This window comes from Miniopterus schreibersii (genome assembly GCF_964146895.1).
Source record: "Miniopterus schreibersii genome assembly, chromosome: 10".
Lineage (NCBI taxonomy): Eukaryota > Metazoa > Chordata > Mammalia > Chiroptera > Miniopteridae > Miniopterus > Miniopterus schreibersii.
In genome coordinates, this window is record NC_138110.1 from 45,333,636 (window position 1) to 45,354,599 (window position 20,964).

The following is a 20,964-nucleotide window of genomic DNA, read 5'->3' on the forward strand; positions in this document are numbered from 1 at the left end:
ACTTGAAAAATACGGTGTCTTGTTTTGTGAAAATAAGCAAAAACTTGCTTAATAATACAATATTCAATTTATATAAAAATTTACCAACATAAAAATATAGATGGTAAAGGAACGATAGGATAAATTTTCCCAAACTGGTAATACTCAGATCTTGTTTTGTTTCTCCATAGTTTTAAAACAATTATAGAGTGGGAGTAAAGTCATGGATGGCGGGGTGAAGGAGAGGCTGGGAAAGTGAGGCCTTGAAAGCCTTGTCCGGTCATCTAAGGAGAATGGACTTGACCCTAAAACCTGCTGGTGGCCTTTAAGCAGGTAGTAGTGTGATAGAATTTTTATCTGAGAAAGATCGCTCTGATGTTAGGGTTGAGCACAGTCTGAAGGAGAAAGAACTGGCCGGAAAGACCAGTTGAACGAAGAGGGGGCAACTTTAGAAAAATTAGGAGAGGAGGTAAGTTTTAGTAGCCATTTGGAGGCAGAAGCAGAGGGTGATGGAACAATATAGAAAGAATCTAGTTACTGGCTTAGACAACATAGAGGAGATATGCCTATTGACCAAAATGTGAAATATAGGGAGTAGAACGTTTTTGGGGAGCGAAAGTACAGAGTTCAGCTTTGCACTTCTGAAGTTCACTGTTCCTGTAAAGTTAAGTGGAGATACCCACGAGGCCGCTGGATGTGCTGGTGTTACTGGGATACCCAGGTGCCATAGTCAAAGTTGTCCACACGTCCTGGAGTGGAAGCCATGGGCTTGGGTGAGGTCACTCAGAGTTCCCTGTAGAGCGAGAAGGAAGTCAAGGATGGGATAAACCCTTTGGTAGCAGCAACATTTAAGGGGTGAGTTAGCACCCAAATATATATGCATTCTTATTCTTCCTTTCTTATCTCTTGCTTATTTGATGTGTATGGTTGTAGTCAGGCCTTGGGACGAACGGATGCCCTGTCCCAGCTGTGTGTCACCAGTGGTCCCCATCGCTTCAACTCTTCCTTTCCACTTGCCATATTCCTCTGTTCCTTTCTCTCTTTTTTCACCCATCATTTGATTTCTCTTGTTGCTTTTAATTTTTTTTTTTCCTTTCCATGTCACTTCTCTGGACCTCTTTTCTTTACCCTTCTTGTCTTCTTTTTTACCAGTTTATCTCTTTATTTCTTTCTTCCTCCATATCTTCCTTTTTTACTTCTTTACGTCTGTCTCACCTCTCATATTCTTACTCCTGGATGTACTTCGTCTCTCTCCGCCTTGATGTTTATGTAGATAGCTTATCTTTGGTACTAGTGGCCTGTACTGTTAGCTTGTGGTTTTTTTAGTATGATGATGTATAAATTCCAAGCAACACTAGGCCCTTCCATACCTGCATATTAAAACTAAACATTCTGGAGAGATTTATTTTTAGTTGTGAGAACATGTGGAGTTTTGTGTTATCTGGCAAGCAGTTGCCCTTGTTACCTTAGCTAAATGTGAACTCATCCTCCCAGGGTCTGTTTCCGCCGGGTTAATTCATTGTTTACCTAGGTCTCTCAGGTAGTCATGGAGGTAATGTTATAAATTATGCGTTTGAAGATATTACCTATGGTAACATATGCCCTTGATATAATTTTAGACGAAGTCCCAATAACTCATACTAAACTTACATGATTATTTACTAAATATTAATCTTAAAAGGGTTGTTTTCACAGTGTGTGCCACTTTCATATTTGCTTTTTTTTCAAAATATAAAATATGTTCTCTGTAAGGCAAATTTGCCAATATACTATGCCTGTGAGTACAAGACTTATATGATTGAGACCTGAACAGTCATGTGGTACAAACTGTCATATTTAACAGAAATTCTTAAAACTTCTAGTTGTTCAAGGTTTTCCCCAAAAATGTAAATCTATATTTTAAAAGTTTTCTTTTTAAACAGAATAGTTAAAACATAATATTAACCATGGATGAGTTATTGGAGTGTAATATGTAATTGATATGTAATAAGTTACATTGTTTGGTTACCAGGAACACTGAATATATTTTTCATTGAGGTATAATTGACAGATATGATTTTATAGTTTCAGGTATAAAGTATACACTGCAAAATAATCACAATATATCTAGTTAACATCCGTTACCAAATACATAATTACAAAAATATTTTTTCTTGTGATGAGGACTTTTAAGATCTACTCTCTTAGCAATTTTTGAATATACAGTGCAGTATTATTAATTTAAGTCACCATGCTGTATATTACATCCCCATGACAAGCATTTTATAGCTGGAAGTTTATACCTTTTCATCTCCTTCACCCATTTCAATTGCTCTCTGACCCCCCAGAGGAACACTGAATTCAGACTGGGAATTCCTAGATCTGTATGTTAATTAACTTTGTGATTCTGAACTTCTCTGGGCCTTAGTTTCCTCATCTGTAAATTGAGAGATTTGCACTAGATGATCTCTGAAGTCCCTCCCCATTTCAAAATATCAGCTTTTCAATTATGTAGCACCCTGTGGTGACAGTACTGTGCATTTGTTATTCTAGAAGTACAGTGGGTGGCTCATTACTGTATTTCATTATTTAAACATACCCAATGGTTCTTCCAAAGGCTCTCTTTGCGCAGTCAGTTCAAGCCTAGAACTGTTAGTGGATGAGTGGTTCATCTTTTAGCCATGTTTCCACTGTCACATAGGAGGTACTCAATTTTAAAACGGGAAGGAAAAGAATTACTCAGGTGTGGGTTTCAGTACAGTATTAGTCATCTTGCAGGTTGGAGCCTAGAGCCAACTTTGAGTTTCTGTCCTATACGGGCTAGTTAGCCTCTTTTTCTTCTACCCACAGTACCAAGTCAGCCAACGCAAATACCTGCCATTGGTTATAAAGACAGGGTGGGCCCAAGAGGAAGTGTGGGTGAAACAAAGTCATTCATATTTCCTGAAATACAGTTGGAAGCCTGTCCTGCTGAGGAAAAGCCAGTAGTTATTGTCTGTGTTGGTCAGCAGGCCAGGCCAGGTCGGCCTGAGATTTTGGGAGGAAGAACAGCAAATACTATTGGGAAGCGTTTTCCACTATCAGTTTAACTAAGATTGTGTTGCCTTCTGAAGGACTAGCCTTCTATAAAAAAATGGTTGCTGAAGGTAGGCCTCTAGTAGAACAAGGAAACTCATACTAACTTGTGGAATTCTTTTACATCTAAGCAATAATGACTCAATCCAGGAATGACCAGTTAACTTGGCTAGAATGTTTCATAAATCCTTCACAAATTAATGAGTGGTTGTTAATTTGTGTAAAAATGTTAATCCATTTGAGCCTTGCCTGGACTAATTTTTATCTCTTCCTTAAAAACTGATGCAAGACTTTTCCATTTATTATCCTTATTCCCTAAGTAAAGCAATTTCTTATATTTTTCTCTTACCCAAAAACATGCATTCTTTTGAGGGTGCAGTGTTTTGATGTCACAAGTGTTAAGAAAGGGTATGAGGTGAATATAAAAGTTTCATACATGACAATATACTCTCAAAGTTCATATAAAAGAAGTTGAGTAGGATATATGTAGTGTTTATCATGTTTCATCATGTGTCATTAAATATATTTGTGTAAATTAAAATACCTGCATTTTCAACATTTTTTCATAAGGAATAATTTATCTCAATAACATGTTTGACAGAATTTAGCATACAAGCACCATCAATTTTATCCTGATGAATTATATTTACTATTGTTTCTAAAATTGCTATAGATCTTCTAAAAATTTGAGAATATTTATATTGATTTCAGTAAAATTCAGTCTCAGCCATTGTGGCAAATAGAAATTACAGAAGTTGTGGCTATATGGAAATAATTAAAGAGATATGCATTCTTGATCAAAATAGCAAATGTTAGTTATTCAACTACATGAGCATGTGTTACAGGTAAATATAGCTATTTTAATCTTGAAGCACTAAACCTCTACCTTCTTTCCATAATACATTTTAACAGATGTATATTTGTCATTAAATGCAAGTGCTGCATATGTCATTAAATATTTAGCACCCATTCTATTATATTTAAACAATACTGGCACTTCCAACTAAAAAACTTCAATAAAAATAGGAAGTATTTCTGAAGACATCATGAAACAAAAGGGATGAAAGAGAAATTGATGAAAGGCCTCTTTTCAAAGAGCTGCCTGCAGCACGTGGCTAGAGGCAAGCTGGCACTAACTGTAGTTCTCCCGCTCTACCTGTTTCCCCACGAGATGGGAATTTCTGTTCCATTATAACCAAGTGTGAGTTGTATGTGGAAAATATTTTGGAAGCTTTACTCAAATTCCTGTTTCAAAGTTACATTTTCAGAAATGACATTAGAAAAGTAGACAGCCCGGCTGGTGTGGCTCAGTGGTTGAGCATCCACCTAGGAACCAAGAGGTCATGGTTCAGTTCCCAGTCAGGGCACCTGCCCAGGTTGTGGGCTCAACCCCCAGTGGGGGGGGTGCAGGAGGCAGCTGATCGATGATGTTTCTCTCTCATCAGTGTTTCTGTCGCTTGCTCGCTCTCTAAAAATCAATAAAAACATTTTTTAAAAAGAAAGAGAAGTAAACATTTATGATTTTTATTTAGAATGTGTGAATTTAATATGCAGCCATATAAATGATAGCCAGAGGCTGAGAGTGTTGTACACTAGAGCATGCGTTGACATGCGTGAAATAAGAAACATGTACACACAAATGGACATGGAGATGTCGTCCTAACCTGACAACTAGCTCTCATGCCCTTCAGTTTTATAGACGATGATTGAAATGGCTTGTTGTATGGAGGTAAGTTAAGCAAACTGACCTTTTTAAGGCCTCCTCTAACCTGGACCGCATGTGATTACCCTGATACCTCCTGTATGAGCCAGTATTTCTGGACTCAACCTAATGGTTTAATTATGTTATATTAGGGGTTCTTTGAGAACTCTTTATAAGGAAGATTATATTGTAAAAAGGAGTGTGGGGAATATAGGCACCAATTTTTCATTTTAAAGGAGGAAAATGTCAGCGAATGATAACTTGGGCTTTAAAATCTTACAAACCTGGTTAGAATCCCAGCTGCTACTTGGTAGCAGCGTAAACTTAGATGAGTTACTTAACCTCTCTGAGCTTAGTTTGCAAATGTGAAATGTGATGATAATACGTACTTCATAAGGGAAGCATGAAAATTAAATAACTCATGTGCATAGTTTGTGCTTGATAAATAGTAGCTTAAGGGATATTATTGGAGGTGGGGAAGTTCAAGGTGACATAGGTAGTACGCCCAGGATAAATCCAGGTGTGTCTGATTGTTGACCACCTTGCTGCAGAGTCACACGATAAAACTCACAGATGCCTCCTGCTCTGGAACACTCAGATACTCTGTAATCAGTAGCGGGAAACAGCATATAGCCATCTCGTTTCAGCTTACTCTGCTGTAAGCCTACAAATACTTGAAACCCTGCCAGCATGTTTTAATCTTCTTTTTGAGCTATCACTGGAGAATTAGCTAAATAAAAAGCTTTTTCCACTTGCTTCAAGAAAGTGTTTTTAAGATACTTTCAAATATGTGAATTTGTGTATTCTTTGAGTACTAAGTTTACTTCTGATAACTCACAGTAGTAAAGATAGTGCATCCTTGTCTGGCTTAGTGAGTGAGAGAACTTTGTGAAGTTTTCTTGTAAACTGTGAATCAGGGGAGCCTTTGCTCTTCCCCTTCCCCCTCAGAGACAAACACTAGAGCCTAGGCGAGAGGGGGCTTGTAGACAAATGCTTGCGTGCACACCTTGGCTCTGTGGCTTACTAGCTGTGTGGCTTTGGGCAGGGTAATTAGTTTTGTGTTCCTCATTTTTCCCAGGTGTGCCAAGGCATAATAATAGTATTTACCCCATAAGAGTGTTAGGAGAAGAAAACAAGTTATTACCATTGAAGTTAACAAATACTAACTATATTGTTAATATACATAGCACATAACTTTACTTTATGAGCTGTAGCTGACTCTGCTTTCAATGTCCACTGCACTCATGCCTCAAAGTCTTTGTTTCCATGCTCAGAAGTGCAAGGGCAAGGAACAGCTTCTCCTTTAGAGGGAATACACCTCTCCTTGTTGTGGAGACCAGAGGTCTGTAATTATGAGAATAGCTAGGAACACTGCTACCTGGAGTAAGACAGTTCACTGTCCCCATCACTTGAGGCCAGGCCTTGGTGTTGGTGACAGTGCTATAGCTGAAAGCAGGAGGGTGAACTGCTCTTTGGCCACACTCACCCAGCAGTGTTCCTGATGCAGAGGCTCCTGCTCAGGACAGGGGGTGGCTGGAATATGGAAAAACATTCTCTACAGAGAAGTAAACCAAAGTCCTCTACCATGTATGCGGACTTCCCAATAAGCCCCAAGTTTTTCTGAGTGGGCATGGCCATGGCCAGGTGGCTCAGTTGGTTGGTGGTTGGAGTGTCATCCCATATACCAAAAGGTTGCAGGCAGGCTGAATTCCTGGTCAGGGCACATACCTAGGTTGTGAGTTCGATCCCCAGTCAGTTGTATATAAGAGGCAACCAATCTCTGTCTCTCTCTCTCCCCCCCCCCTTCCTGCCTCCCTCCCTCCCTCCCTGTCTCTCTCAAATCAATAAACACATCCACAGGTGAGGATTTAAAAAAAAAAAAAATCAGACTGAGACCCAGTAAGGGGCCAAGTGGTCTGCCTTCTGGGGTCAGAACAAAAGAACAGAATTACTCTCTTCAGTGGGCCATCTCAGGGCACAATTGTCCTACTGATTTCTGTTTTTAATGCCCTCTAACTTTTCAACACAGTTCGTTTTTATTTGATATCTGTTAGCATAGCTTATTAAAATGTTTTTTCTGTGTACCTTACCTCTGAAGTTCAAGTCTAACAGTACAGACAAAGACGTTAAGAAGAGGTTGCATATTTACCACTGAAATCAATGGTTCTCCACACTTGATGTCCACAGTGTATGTCGCCATTCCCACCTCAGTCCTACCCTCGCTCTCCTTTTTCCTATTCACGTTGATCTGGCTTCACTTTCTACAGGGCGGGGCAAAAATAGATTTACAGTTGTGGGTGAGCAAAACAAAGTTTATTCTTGCACTATTAAGTATTAATTATTATATTTTCCATCCAAACAACTGTAAACCTACTTTTGCCCTGCGTGTAATTTGTAGAGTTGGAAATACCCAGGGCCTAAAAACAGGATGTTTTACTTGGGATCATTGGCTAAACTGTCATCTTACTTAGTGAATCCAGGAATTCAAACTTAATGGTATAATTTCTTCAATTCTTACTATTTTTATTTTGTATTAATGAGTAAAACAGTGAAAAATACTTAGAGTATAGGGGAAAAGGTTCATGATCCTTCTTTGGAAAGGTTCATGATCCTTCTAACATAAATCTAAATTTCTTTTTAACAAAGAGAGGAATCATATCTGGAATCTTTAACTTAGGTTCATTTATAGAAAGTCACATAAAATTAATTTTTAGCTAAAATAGACAGGAGCTACTGTGTTAATTAAAGGAGGAATGCTTTGTTGGTTTGTTTGAGCGGAGATCAGCAATACAAGATGCAATACTGTATTAAATAATATACTGACTTGAACAGGAAAGGCGCATTTTGCCCAGTGTCCTCCCAGAGTGAGCTTTGAAAGTAAATAATACACCCCTAGATCTACTGGATGCTGTTTTTGTTATTTCCACATATACTATTTCCTTATTGGCACTGCTGTGGTGGAACTAAAGTAAAGCTATTTTTATGGGCTTTACTGCAACAAGTGAAAAATGACTCATTTATTAAATTCAACGTACTTCTATTTGTTTGCAAAAACAACACAAAACAAAAAATTGGCAAAAATGTACTCCCGGTTATCCTATCTAAGAATGGCCCCTTTTCTCTCTCCCGCACATGCATACGCATGAGTACAACTTTCTAAAGTTAATTATGTTCCTGAGATGGCTTGAAGCAGCACCTGCCTGAAGAGCAGAATTCTAATTTGTACCCAGAAGTTTGGTACTTTCCTTACTCACCCCCTCATTACAGAGCTCACAGCACACTCTCCTTACATTCAGGCTCTTGAATTATTTGGGTGCCATCTGTCTTTTCTATTAAATTATAGCATGTTAAGGGCTGTGATGTGATCTTTTTAAATCATCTTTGACTCCCCACCTCCCACACCCAGCACAGTGCGTTGCCCGTAGGAGATATGCAGTATATTAAATAATTAAACACAAAAGATACTTCTTTAATACAAGCCCTTCAGTACAACACTGGACTTTGAATTGCTTTGGCTTTTTATTTAGGGGGATGTGAATTTTATAATATCATAATACATTTTATTAATTTTTCTGAAGTGCAGGTGTTCTGGTGGACATATTCCCTTTTTCAAATAGTATGATTTCTTAAAGTTTGAATTCCTTAAGTTTTTCATTTGAAATATTAGAATAGTTTAAATGAATAGAGATATATTTAAATTCAGATACAGCTTAATCAAAAGAAAAATTTGCTCATAAGTATCATTTACTTAAATTATCATTTATTTTTAAAACTCCTTGGAGTCTTTTTATATGTGGTATACTCTGTTGCATATTTTTCAAAGGCAACATCAATTTTTTTTTTTAACCCTCACCTGAGGATATTTTTTCATTGCTTTTCAGAGAGAGTGGGAGGGAGAGAGAGAGGGAAACATGGATGTGAGAGAGAAAGACATCCGCTGGCTGCCTCCCGAGGCAGGCGCGCCGACCGGGCCGGGCATCGAGCCTGCAGTTGAGGCGCGTGCCCTCGGCTGGAATCAGACCCGGGACCCTTCAGTCTGAGGGCCGACGCCCACACCACTGAGCCCAACCAGCTAGGGCTGCAACATCAATTTAGATAAAAATTGTTATATTCAAAAATTGAATAAACAGCCTCCGGATGAATTTTTCTTTATGTTATGAGATTGGTCCTAAATAAATGAAAATATCCAATTTTTCAGGTCTCCCATTCAGTGGGTTGATAATGGAAATGTTCGGGCTGACGTCTTGCTATGCCAGGGCTCTTTGTAATTCATCCAGGTCTTCTCATTTCCAGGCCAGGCTGCTAATAGCTTTCCCCTTGCATCCTCACATGGGATTGTTCCTTTCAGTGTATGTGTTTGATACGAATTTTTGGTAAACAATGGTTTACTGTCCTTTTGTCAGAAAGAAAACATTAATAGAAAACACAATCAGGAAAAAGCATATACTGAATGGCTTAGCCTAAGTGTAAGTTATTGGGAGCTATCACAATGTTCTTTATCGTTTTACCTGCCTTGTCTAAAAGCCTGTGGGTTGTGGGTCTGAGTCAGCAGTCAGTCTTTGAAGAAATTGGCCATTTCTCAAAGAGAATGATCAGCTATTAATGCCTAATTCTTAGGTAAGGTCTTATTCTTCACCAAAGGGAAGGGTGGGAAATCTCAGTAATATGTTACAATCTTAAAAAAGAAGCGGTAACATAGCATTAACTCAATGGCTGTCATCAGGGAATGGTGTTGATCACTTAGGGGACACTTGAAAATTTGTGAAGGTTATCTTACTGGGAATTGCTTCATTATAATTGTGTCTGTTGATTGTATAGTTGTCTTGCCCTAATAGTCAAGATTTTTCTTTTATAATTTGTCAAGCTAGGGTTGACTCAGAATTTTGATCCTAAAAACCATCTTAACAGTCATAATCTGAACTGCCTGTGGGGCCAGTAAAGGTGATACAGCCGAGTAAGGGAAGCCCTGGTGAGGAGTTTGTCTTGAGAAGGCATCTGTCCCCAGTTCAAGTTCAGTCAGGTATACTCACTCCAATGTCACCAATCTTCCTGTCCCTGCCCCTCGCCCACTCAGGGAAGCAAGGAATCTTGATTTATTTCATTAAATTTTTTATTTTTTTATCATTGACAACTAATCAATTTTTAAATGTTGTGTTGGTCACATAAAATTTTAAATGTGTTGGGTACCGCACCAATTTGTGATTCCTAATTCTAGTTTAAGATAAACCAAGAGGAAGACATATAAATGATATTTTAAAATTATTTGATCACTTACATGTTTCTGGCTATAAGTATTGTCTTATGCCAGAAAAGACAACAAACTTTCTTTGCCCAAGCTTCCTCTCTATCCAAGTGCTCACTGGTACCTATGATGCCATCAAATAGTGAAATGGGCGTGCAGCGTATTTTGTGAATAGGTAGCTCCTACTTGGAAATACATGATAACCTAAGCTTCACTTACCCTGTTGGTGATGCCACCAGGAGGTTTGGATTATGCATTGCTCCAACTCTCTCTCTAATCCAACTTGGGAATCTCCGAGCCTCAGATAGTAACTTACATCTACACGATTGCTTTTCTCATAAGAGTAACATCGACTTTTTAAAATTTTGTTTACAGTGAGCATATTTCTGGTCTTTTAAAACAGTTCCCCAACTGTAGAAGGGAGTACCAGGCTGCCCCACAATGTTCATCTTTGTGGATGGGCCTAGGGAGGCACTGCCCACACCAGCCCGGCCCTCCTTCCCGAGTCACTTGATGGATTGTGCCTGGCTGACCAAGTCAGAGCCCTGGGTTCTCCTGCTGCTTAGCTCAGTGCACGTAGCAACCAGGAAACCTGGAGATTGTGTGAGAACAGGCTCTTTGCCAACACTGTGGCTATTTTTTCTTTATTCAGGGTTTGAGAAAGAGTAAGATTTATCGATCTGCTGTAATCTGAGAATAAGCAGATAGCGTATATCCCTATGCATATATCCTTTAGCTTCCACCCTAACACACACACAGTCTTTATGAGAGTTCAAATTTAAACAATCTCCTGAAGTGCCCCAGTGTCCAATCCACTACCTGGTGACCCCACTTGGTCTTGACATCAGCTGCAGTTATGAAAATGTCCTGCTGCTTTTGCTCCAGTGAACACCGGAGCCCCATCGGCACATCTAACAGACCAGACACCACAGCCCTGCCACCCTCTGCTCAGCGGCATCTAGCGCCTTCCTAGGAGCCCACAGAAGCCTAGGAGCCACTGCCCAGCCTCGCCGCAGCCGGCCCCCCAGGGCCAGGCCAACCCACTTTCTTTCCTTGACAGGAAATTGCTCAGGTGCCTGAGCGCCACAGGCTTCCCTCCCAGAGCAGTTTAATTTTCTGCTGTCCTGATTGCTGTGCTGGGGCCTGGACTTAAATGACCCATCCGCTTGGATCTTCAAACAGCTTCTAACTCTTGTCCCAAAATGTCTCCCTAAGTTCTAAAATTGTGGGGTTTTTATAACCTGGAACTTTGAGGTGCTAGCCTGATTCTATAAACCTTGCCTGACCTTAGAGTAAGCCCAGGATAGTGAATGTTCCCTCAAGTAACTGCACACTTGTCAGTGTTGAGATGGCGGGGCCCAGGCTCTGTCACCTCATAATTAGTCTGAAGTGCCCCTCTGCTGCCCAGAGCCGATAGCCAGGTTGCTAGTGATTACTTCCAGGGTCCCTGACGAACACAGAGCCCAGGACAACACTTTAACAAAGGGAGAGAACATAAATAAATGGTTCTTCCTGCATGTTCCTTTTTACTTTTATGATTGACACTGATGTAAAGAGCAACAACGGCAACTGAACTGAAGTTATAAGTCATTAACTAAAATGATAACTCATTATGTGAAGGGAGAAATCAGCTCTAGGAAGAATGTGGTTGATTAATGAGCATCATTAACAAGTTCACCGTTTCAAAGGTCAGCGTTATCGATCTGATTATGTGTAATGCAACGCTCTTCATTGATGTTCAGGTTCTTTCCCTAACACAGAAAGTTAGAGGAATTTACCAACAATTATTTTAATACTGTGTGTTCTATGACTTACAAAACTTTGAATTCTCAAAATATCTTTTAATTACTATTCAGACCACTGAATTAGCTTTAGCATTTTTTTAGCTTAAATTGGGGGCACTCAGCCGTCATTTCTCTTTCAGATGTTACACTGCTAATTTTCGTGATAATAAGTGAAGAACTTACAACAGTTAAACTGGAGCTCTGAACAAATTACACATCAAGCTAAGCTGAGGTAAATGAAATAGCCATATGGAAGATCTGTAAATTAAGAGAGAAAGCAAGTAGAATATAGAAAAACCAATTAAAGCATAGTTTTGGTTTCTAAAATGTTCCTTATTATGATGCCTTAAGGAGCCTAGTGGAGGATGCTTTGTTAGCCAAGTCTCCTACTTCGTCAATTTTTGTGATTTGGCAAACACAGTCTATTAAACTTTTTTCTCTAGCAACATGCAATCCCTTTTTTAGGTGTGCATGAAATGAAAAACATTCTAAACTAGGACTCAGCAATGCAGCACTGCTGGTTTTATTTACGAAAATGGCTTTCTCAGCATTTGCCCAAAGGAACTGCAAGCAGGGTCTTGAGAGATATTTGTTTACCAATGTTCAGAGCAGCATTACTCACAATAACCCAAAGGTGGGAGCAACTCAAATGCCTATCGATGGAGGAATGGGTAAGCAAAATTGGGTATATACATTCAATGGAATTTTATTCTGCCTTAAAAATAAAGGAAATTTTGACACATGCTACCACATGGGTGACCCTTGAGGCCATTCTGCGATGGGAAATAAGCCATTCACAGATACTGTACATGAGATACTTCAATAGTCAGATCCACAGATAGAGGAGGTCGAGTGGTGGACGCCAGAGGCGGGGGAATGGTGGGCTGGGGCGTGAGTGTGTAAGGCAGATGGAGGGTGCTGCGGCTGCACAGCAGTGTGGATGTACTGAGTGCCACTGGACTGGACATCTGGAAATGGTTAAGTTAGTAAATTGTGTCATGTATATATTACAGTGTTAAAAAATGTGTTAGTACTGGTGGACAGAATGATGTTTAGGCAGGTTTTGCACTCTCATTGCCGCCCTCGTCGTTCTAATCAGCGGTCAGCCTCAGAGCATTAGACCAGCCTGTGGTAGCTGTAGACTAGGCTTGTAATGGAGTGTCTACTTTTTGGACTGTTAGGCCAGGGCTGGTTAGGACAGTTACTTTGTCCAGCTCACAGCAAGGGAATACTGATGAAACTGGGACGTGTTTACCCGAGGCTAGCAGTGTCTCAGAAATACATCAAGCCCGTTGGAAGCTTGCAGCCTGAAGTATTCCAACATTGTTACTGACAGTGGTGACAGTGCAAAACCAAACTGCCTCCAAAAAGCACCTCCTGAGTTGTTACCATAGCACCCCCAAAGCAAGGCAGGATGGCCATCGACCTGGAACTAGTGAAATACGTGCTCGCGTTACTTGTGATGCACTTATTTCAATAAGTGGAGAAAACAGTGTGTTCTGCTGTGGCGTTTTTAGATGCCAGTGAGTGAAACATAGGTAGCATGAGGCCCATGGCTTTCTCACTCGTCAGCTTTTTATTTTCTTTACTAGTAACAGTGACTGGCGCAGATCATCTACAAACAGAATATGAATTATGTTCGGCATCCAGAGGCTCACAGTGCTTCAAGTGAAATCCACATAGCTCCCCGCAAGCAGGCCTCGGAGTATATGCAGCTTCAGTCTTGTGGGTTTGATTTTAAAAAATAAAAATAAAACAGAATTCAGTATATGTCCCCGAAAACTTGGGGCTGGGGTTCCTCTCAGTTCATCGAAGCTTCAGTTACTGAATTCTGACTTATTCTCTGGGTTGCCTGTTTCTGAGTAGCCTTTCTAGACTGAGCTGACTGGAAACTCTTTGCGGGCAGGCCCCACGGCTTAGGCATCTTTGTCTCGCATTTCTAGCCCAGACTAGATGACTGTCTGTGATCCCTGAAGAAATGAGTGAATAAACCGCAGGTCTTACCACATGTGAGCCCCCGTGCTCTTCCCCTCAGCTGCTCAGGGAGGCCCAGCTGGCCCCAGACTGTTCGCTTCATGTCATTGCTGACGCAGGGAACAAGCCTGTTCTTGCTTCCGCCTCTTCCCCTTGCAAAGCCCCTTTGCCTGAGCCGCTGCCTTCTCCTTTTACTGAAGCTACCACGTGGAGAGCACCCCATGAGTGGAGTTCTGCGTCACCGCCCTATTTTGAGCACTGTGTTTACATATTAAGTATAGCATATGTAAGAGCCCATCTTTCCTCCAAACAAGTTTATTAACCAAAGGGGTTGGTAATGACTAAGAAAGAATAAAAGCAAGATGTGCCTTGAATAATCTGAATGACTAATAAGACATCCATTTATGAATGTGAGTTGACTGTACTAAATAGTCTTTCCATTTGTATTAGTTGTTACTTTTTGAATAGTGGTGATGCCTCTGCTGCTGCTGCTGATAGCCTATGCATAAGCATTTGCCTCATCCTAGGCACTGCTGTTTTTCATGAGTGTTATCACAGTTAGGCCTTGTAACAACTTTATGATATATGTACCAAGACCCTGTTTTTGCAGCCAAGGAAGCTGAGATAGAGAAAAGTAAGTTTTTTAAAGAAGCACAGCCACTAAGAGACACCACCGAGGTGAAGCCAGCTTTCCTCCGGAGCTACCATTTGGAAACGTTATGGTTCTTCAGTTGAGATTTAATAGAAATAGAAAAAGGTGGACACAGTACCTACTGGCTGAGCTGGAAAGAAGCCACAAGAAAATCTCATGACCTGTATTGTGACCAGCATTCCTGTAGATTTCACCGCACGCATTTGATGGTAGAGGAAAATTGTGCCCCGTGCGAAAGAGGAACCCCAGGCAGGGAATCTGAAAACCGCCACCGGACATCAGCTCTGCTGCCTTCAGGGCAGGAAGCAGAGAGGGACCTGGGTAACTCGGGCTCCTCCAGAAGTCTTTGACAATCAAGCATCTCAGGAGACTTGAAATATGCTACAAATGAATGGCCACCTTTATGCATAAATATCTTTCAAGCCCTATAGTACACACATTACCCACATTGTAAAAACCAAGTAAGTTTGGCAGCCTCTCTCACCCAAAATGCAATGAATACTTGACTTCCATTCCCCTCCTGGTACCATACGACATTAGCCCCATGACTTGAACAAACAAAGCCTGTTGTTGCTGTGTGTACACTGCCTTATCCAAGAAGGCCAGGCTTGCTGCGTCTCCGCATTGCCCTGACCCACTGGGCTCACCTCTGAGCCTCAGAAGTCCATAATTAATAGCCTGTTTCCAGCCCACAGAAAACTGGAGCTTGAAACTCCAGCTGTGCTCTCCTTTCTTACACACTCACTTGTGAGATTCTGGAAGAGAATTTCAGGCTGCCAGACTCCATGTGGGACGTGCTCCTGCTCTGCGATCCGTCACTGCTGCGCCTCCGTGGGCTAATGAGGAGGAGATTGGGTGTGTTGGTAGGAGCATCTGTGGTTCAAAGGCGAGAAGTCGAGTGTCTGGAGTGAAAAGATGCTCTGCAGCATGAGGTTTGAACTCTAGCAGGCCAGATACAGGCTCCCAGTGGGGCTGCAGACCCTTCCTTCAGAAACACACAGGCTGGTAGTTCTGATACATGGAAAGCCTGGGTGAAGGGAATGTGATACAGCAGCTCTTATTTTTGTGTGTGTGCTGACAGTGTGGCATCTGATACCGAGATAAATGTTACCTTTCGATGATGCAGGCAAATGGATGTTAAGCCTTTTTTTAAGTACTTATTTACTGATTGGAGAGACAGACAGACAGACATTGATTTGCTGTTCCACCCATGCATTCATTGGTTGCTTCTTCTATGTGCCCTGACCAGAGATCGAACCCACAACCTTGGCGTATCTAGGCGACGCTCTGACCAGCTGAGCTGCGTGGCCAGGGCTGGATGCTAAGCCTTGAAAGTGATTTCTGCCTTGCCATTTTGGCTGGCATTAGGTCTCTAGACTGATGTCCATACCAGTTTTCTGCCCTTGTTTGTTTATCCCAGTTGTAAGCATTTCCCATTCGGATTGTCTCCACCACACAGGAAACAGTCAGCTGCTCAGCTCTGGACAACACTGAGTATGTTTCTAGCGCTCAGCTACAAATACTTTCTGACATCTGTGTGCTTTTTTTTCACCTATTTCGACATTATTTTACAGTATTAATCTTTAATCTGGAAGGTATTTCCTGAAAATTATTAAATATTTTCAAATGAACTTGATATAGACATATTTTCATTTTTTATCATATCTAATCTCAATTTTATACCAAACTGTTTGGTTTTCACATTGACTTTGCAATCCCAGACCACTTTATAGCTAAGACTAAATTATAGGAAACCATGGTAAGGTCTTTATAACATCTTTTATAATCATTACAAAATAAGTACCATTATAAATATATTAAATTAAACTTAGCAGAAATAATGCATAGAATACATTTAATGCCTACCATACTCTTGTTTTAACCGTTTTCTTCTCTCTAACAAATTTGCTAATTTTGGTAATTTACATATTTGTTTTCCTTTATTAGTGAGAAAAATAAGTTAGTTCCCATATTCACTTTTCTTAAAATAACTGTTTTAAGAAAAGTAGAATCAACAATCAATTATTAAGTAGAATCAACAATCAATTATTTGTATTAATGGAGGACAGAGGAAGATCCAGATAAAACAATAGGTAATCACTACTTATTTATATAGGGGGAAAGTGCTGGCCATTTCCTCCTCTCATTAACTTTCACGGAGCAGGATTTAACCAATGTAAATCTACATGATGAGAAATATTGCATTGGAACTCCCTTCTGTAGGTCCTTGCGGTTTTGTGTACGACTTCACTATAGCACAGGCCCCTGTCACCATAGATGGGTTATAAACAGAAACATATGCTCCTTCATAACCCAGATATAATGTAATACATATACTCTAATACACATGTAAGCTCTGCCTAGACTCAATGGAATAAGTTAAATGAAATATATTGTGTCCCTGTTTGACTTCTGAATTAACTTTCTTTATAAATATCATATTAACCACCTTAGAAATCATTTTCTTAAAGAAATATTGTGAGTACACGGAAGAAAAAAGACTGAGAAGGATAAGTGTCACTGAGGTATCACAGTGAGAAACACAAGACAAAAGGCCTGTTTTCACCTCCGTTTTATGTTCCTTATTTTCTTTCCTGTCCCTCCAAAAAGTTAGTTTAGAAAGTCCTGTTGCAGTGTGTGACAGACACATGTTAGCAATGGCTGCCCCAAATTTACATCTTCAAAAATATCTTGTTGAATAGAGCAAGTATCATTTATCAAAATAATGAAACAAAAACGTTTTGCTTGTTTTTTTGCAGAGGGGGTTGAAGGAGGGGTACAAGTAATGGATTTATTTAAAGCTACTTCCCCCACTGCTGAGTGCATTTTCTGAACACTATATAAAATGTACCTCCATGCAACTTTTTCAGATAGCCTTGATTTAGACATAAAAACATTATCAACAACAGAGAAGAAGAAAAACTTAACTGTCTAACCTATAGCTATCATGAGCTTCCATATACATCATAGTATCAGTAAGAATTTTACCCAAGGCAGGAATTTTGTGTGCTATATGTATGTACTTTTATTTAGCCTTGAGGAATCACATGTTGATTGCTAATGTGTCTTTTTTATTCTGCAAAGCATGTATATATTCATATAGACTGAATGGATACTAATTTCCTGCAATATGATTTCTTTTACATTGGGTCCATTTTTTTGTTTTCTGCAAGTACACATTCCTGAAACAACAGTCTAAGTAATCTGGAGAGATGATTTAGTATGCAAGTATTCACTTTATACTTGAGTCATTTGGAATGCATTTAATGCACAAGATTGTTCAGCCTAAATGATGCATAGAATTTCAAGAGCTGCAAGGAGCCTTGGGGTTCATCTAGTCCTAACCTCTCATTTTATAGATGAAAAAACAGAAGCCCAGATAAGTTAAATGCTTTGGTGGGGGAAGGGGGAGCCCACAGCTGCGAATCCGAATTTGCGATTTCTCCAGATTGCTTTAATGTGACTTTTCTGGTGACTGCTTAACTGAATGATGTCAGCTATGCTAATTTCATGACATGTCACTGACAATGCAAGAGCCACTCGATTAATTTGAGAACGTCTGTATTTTTTTTAGTACAGCTAGGTGAGCTCCACTAAGCAAGAAGTCTTAATCTGTGACAGTCCCCAGATGCTTGCAAAAAGCGCTCAGCCCAGAAGAGGCCCCAGTGTTGTGTGATTGATCGCTGTGCCAGCCACACAATTACAGCCAGTTACAGTCTGTGCTCCCTCCAACTACCAAGCAGTAAATTTATAAATGAGCTGAGCATTTGTTGTTATTAAAGCTTCATTTTAGTATTTTCTTTATGCGACAAACATTTAATATTAAACCCAAGAAGAAAAAGCAGCCCTCAGAATTTTATATAGGCAGTCTTTGGTCTGTAGCTAGTTTGTTCAGGGCCCTTAAAAGTAATATGCGAAGATTTGCCTACCTTTCTTTTTATTATTACAAATAAAAGTTTAGACTCATTGCCTGGGGTAGAAGAAACTCATTAAAGGAGCAAATTACAGGAGTTTTCCTGAAGAATCGATCTCTGGACCAGTCCAGGCACTTTTTGTCTCCCCCGGCATTATTATTGTAACTGGAGGAAACGGCCTTTCCATCCCTCCCGATAGCCATCATAGGTGTCCCAGCTTCTGTCACTTTTAAAGTGACAACCACATTTCAAGGTTGTGTGGACTGACCACTGATTGTCAAACGAGTCCAGAATGAAACTGCTCACCCACACTTAGTTCCGAGTCACATAATTTGTAGGTGCCCTGCAGCCAAAATAAATAAGCTCTAAATTTTCTGGTGAGCAAAGCCTTCAGATGGGGCCGTCGTGGGAATGCCCTTCAGTCATTTTGCTGAGGGTGACCAGAAGCTACAGAGGTGGCAACCAAAAACCAAAACTCGCATTTCCAAGAAAAGAGTTCGCGTTCAATTCCTGGACAATTAAGGCAAAACACAAAAATTATTCATTCTAGACCTAAGTAACCATTTCCTGCTCAAAACATTTTTTTTACGTTTCGGCATTTACTGTCTGAGGGAGGCTCAGGAGGTTTGCTTCTCGCATCCTGAGCCTGTGGAAGGTCCACAGCTATAAATGTGTCCGCGGCAAATGGGCTGCGCGGCGTTACAGCCACGGCCTGCTAGGTAATTTATGTTGCTTAGGGACTGTAGTTTTCTAATAGATTGAACTGTTAGTTTTCAGGAGGGTTTAATGAAATATTGAACCAGATGCCACTGGTCTGCCATGGACGTGGGACTGTGAGAAATGAGGAAGCGTCGCTTGGTAAACAGCTCAGGCCTCTGTGCCGGGGAAGCCTGTTGGGGCCTCAGGAAAAGAGAATCGCAGCCAAGAGAGAACATGGCAGGTTCTGTTTAAATGTGTTTGCGTCTGTGTCCTGTGCTCATTTAGAATAAGAGGTTGTGTGTAGCCCGGGGTAATTTGGAGCATCAGCAAAATTGTCTAAACCTGGAGGTAGGTAACGGGCGGAGGTCTTTCTGTGTCATTGTTGTCCTGTGTTAATTCTCTGAGCATCCCTGTAATTCCCTGGACAGGCTCTTGCTGTATTCCCATTTTCAACAATATTATCAAATAATTGACATCAGGATTGAACTAGAAAATTTTTGCAAAGAAAACAGTCCCTTCAGAATGAAATTCTAATATGTTATTTTGAGAGCCTTGGTAATTAAACTCTTTCCCTAACATTTTAGAACTATTTCTTTTTATGATTATGATTATGATTATTATTATCAACATCAGGAAAAGAGCTAGTTTCTCAAAAAAAAGTATTCAACTTGTAAGTTCAAAGTTTGACTTTTATCTTTAAGAAAGGCAAGTATTCTTAGGTATTTTCTCTTTATATGCAATTATTTCAACTCCAAACATTTTTTGGAGCATCATCCTGTTTATTTTGCTTATGATTTTAAAAGTTGGCATTTAGAAATGCACCTTAGTTGTCTTACTCTAAAGAGCCTTCTTGTTTCTGTATGGCCCATCCTAAACCAGTGCCTACCAGGGCACAGTTCTGTCAGACACTCAAATGTACTTCCCCATTGAAACAAAAATTGTGGCTTTAAAAATAGTCAAGTCCAGCCCGGCCGGGCGTGGCTCAGCGGTTGAGCGTTGACCTAGGATCCAGGCTATCGGGGTTCGATTCCCGGTCAGGGCACATGCCCAGGTTGCAGGCTAGCCGATCAATGACTCTCTCATCATTGATGTTTCTATCTCTCCCTCTCCTTTCTCTCTCTGAAATCAATGAAGATATATTTAAAAAAAAAAAAAAAGTCAAGCCCATAAGGATTCATGTTTATGGAGCCATTTCTTTCTAAATAACTGTCTGCTGATGTAGCCTGGATTAGCTTTTAGCAATGTAAAAGTGAAAGTCAACAGTTTTACCTAAATACTTCTCGATAGACAACTTAGTTGGAAACCTTATTTATGAAATTGTAAGGTTTGGTCCTAGGCCAATCCTTAGCAACTGATACCAGAAAAAGGGTTGAAAGCTAAAGGAAAGAAGGTACCTCTTCTTGTCAAGGTCCCTGTAAAAGCCATGGTGACTGCTCTATACACATCTATTTGTACCCATTTTATGGTACAGTAGTTACTTCTTGCAGTCCATTCAAGGGAATCCTAGGGGAGTAAAAATGTTAGGATGATTCTGAAAAAAATTAAGCTTATCCTGGTCTGGAAGAGCAGGCACTGGTTATAGCCCCAGCAGGGCCACCAAGTCAGTCTGTGACCTTTGGCAAGTCCCGGGACCTCTCTAGACCTCCCCTGTTTGATCATTTCAAGGACTGCCAGATAATGCGTTAGGTTCCTTAGCTCTACTGATGTGTGATTCTGATATTACCAGTCTGACCTTTACAACAAAGAAATAGATTGGATAAACTAAAACTCAGATTGCTTCTGTGAGAACTCCTGTCCAGCTATTTCACTTATTTATTTCTATGACAGTTACTCTAGTCTGTCAGATCTGTAGCCTTAAACAAATAGGGAAATTTGTTTCCTGTTATAATTATTCCATGTGATGGCTACAAATAAAGTTTGAAACTCATTAATTGTATTTTCCCATACACATGATCTTGGTCTCA

General features: G+C 40.2%; 1 protein-coding gene across 3 annotated transcripts in view; it reads left to right on the plus strand.

The window, feature by feature from the left end:
* PTPRM (protein tyrosine phosphatase receptor type M) overlaps nt 1-20,964 on the plus strand; it is a 617,272-nt gene that overhangs the window by 424,913 nt on the left and 171,395 nt on the right. The gene's annotated exons all lie outside the window — the stretch shown is intronic.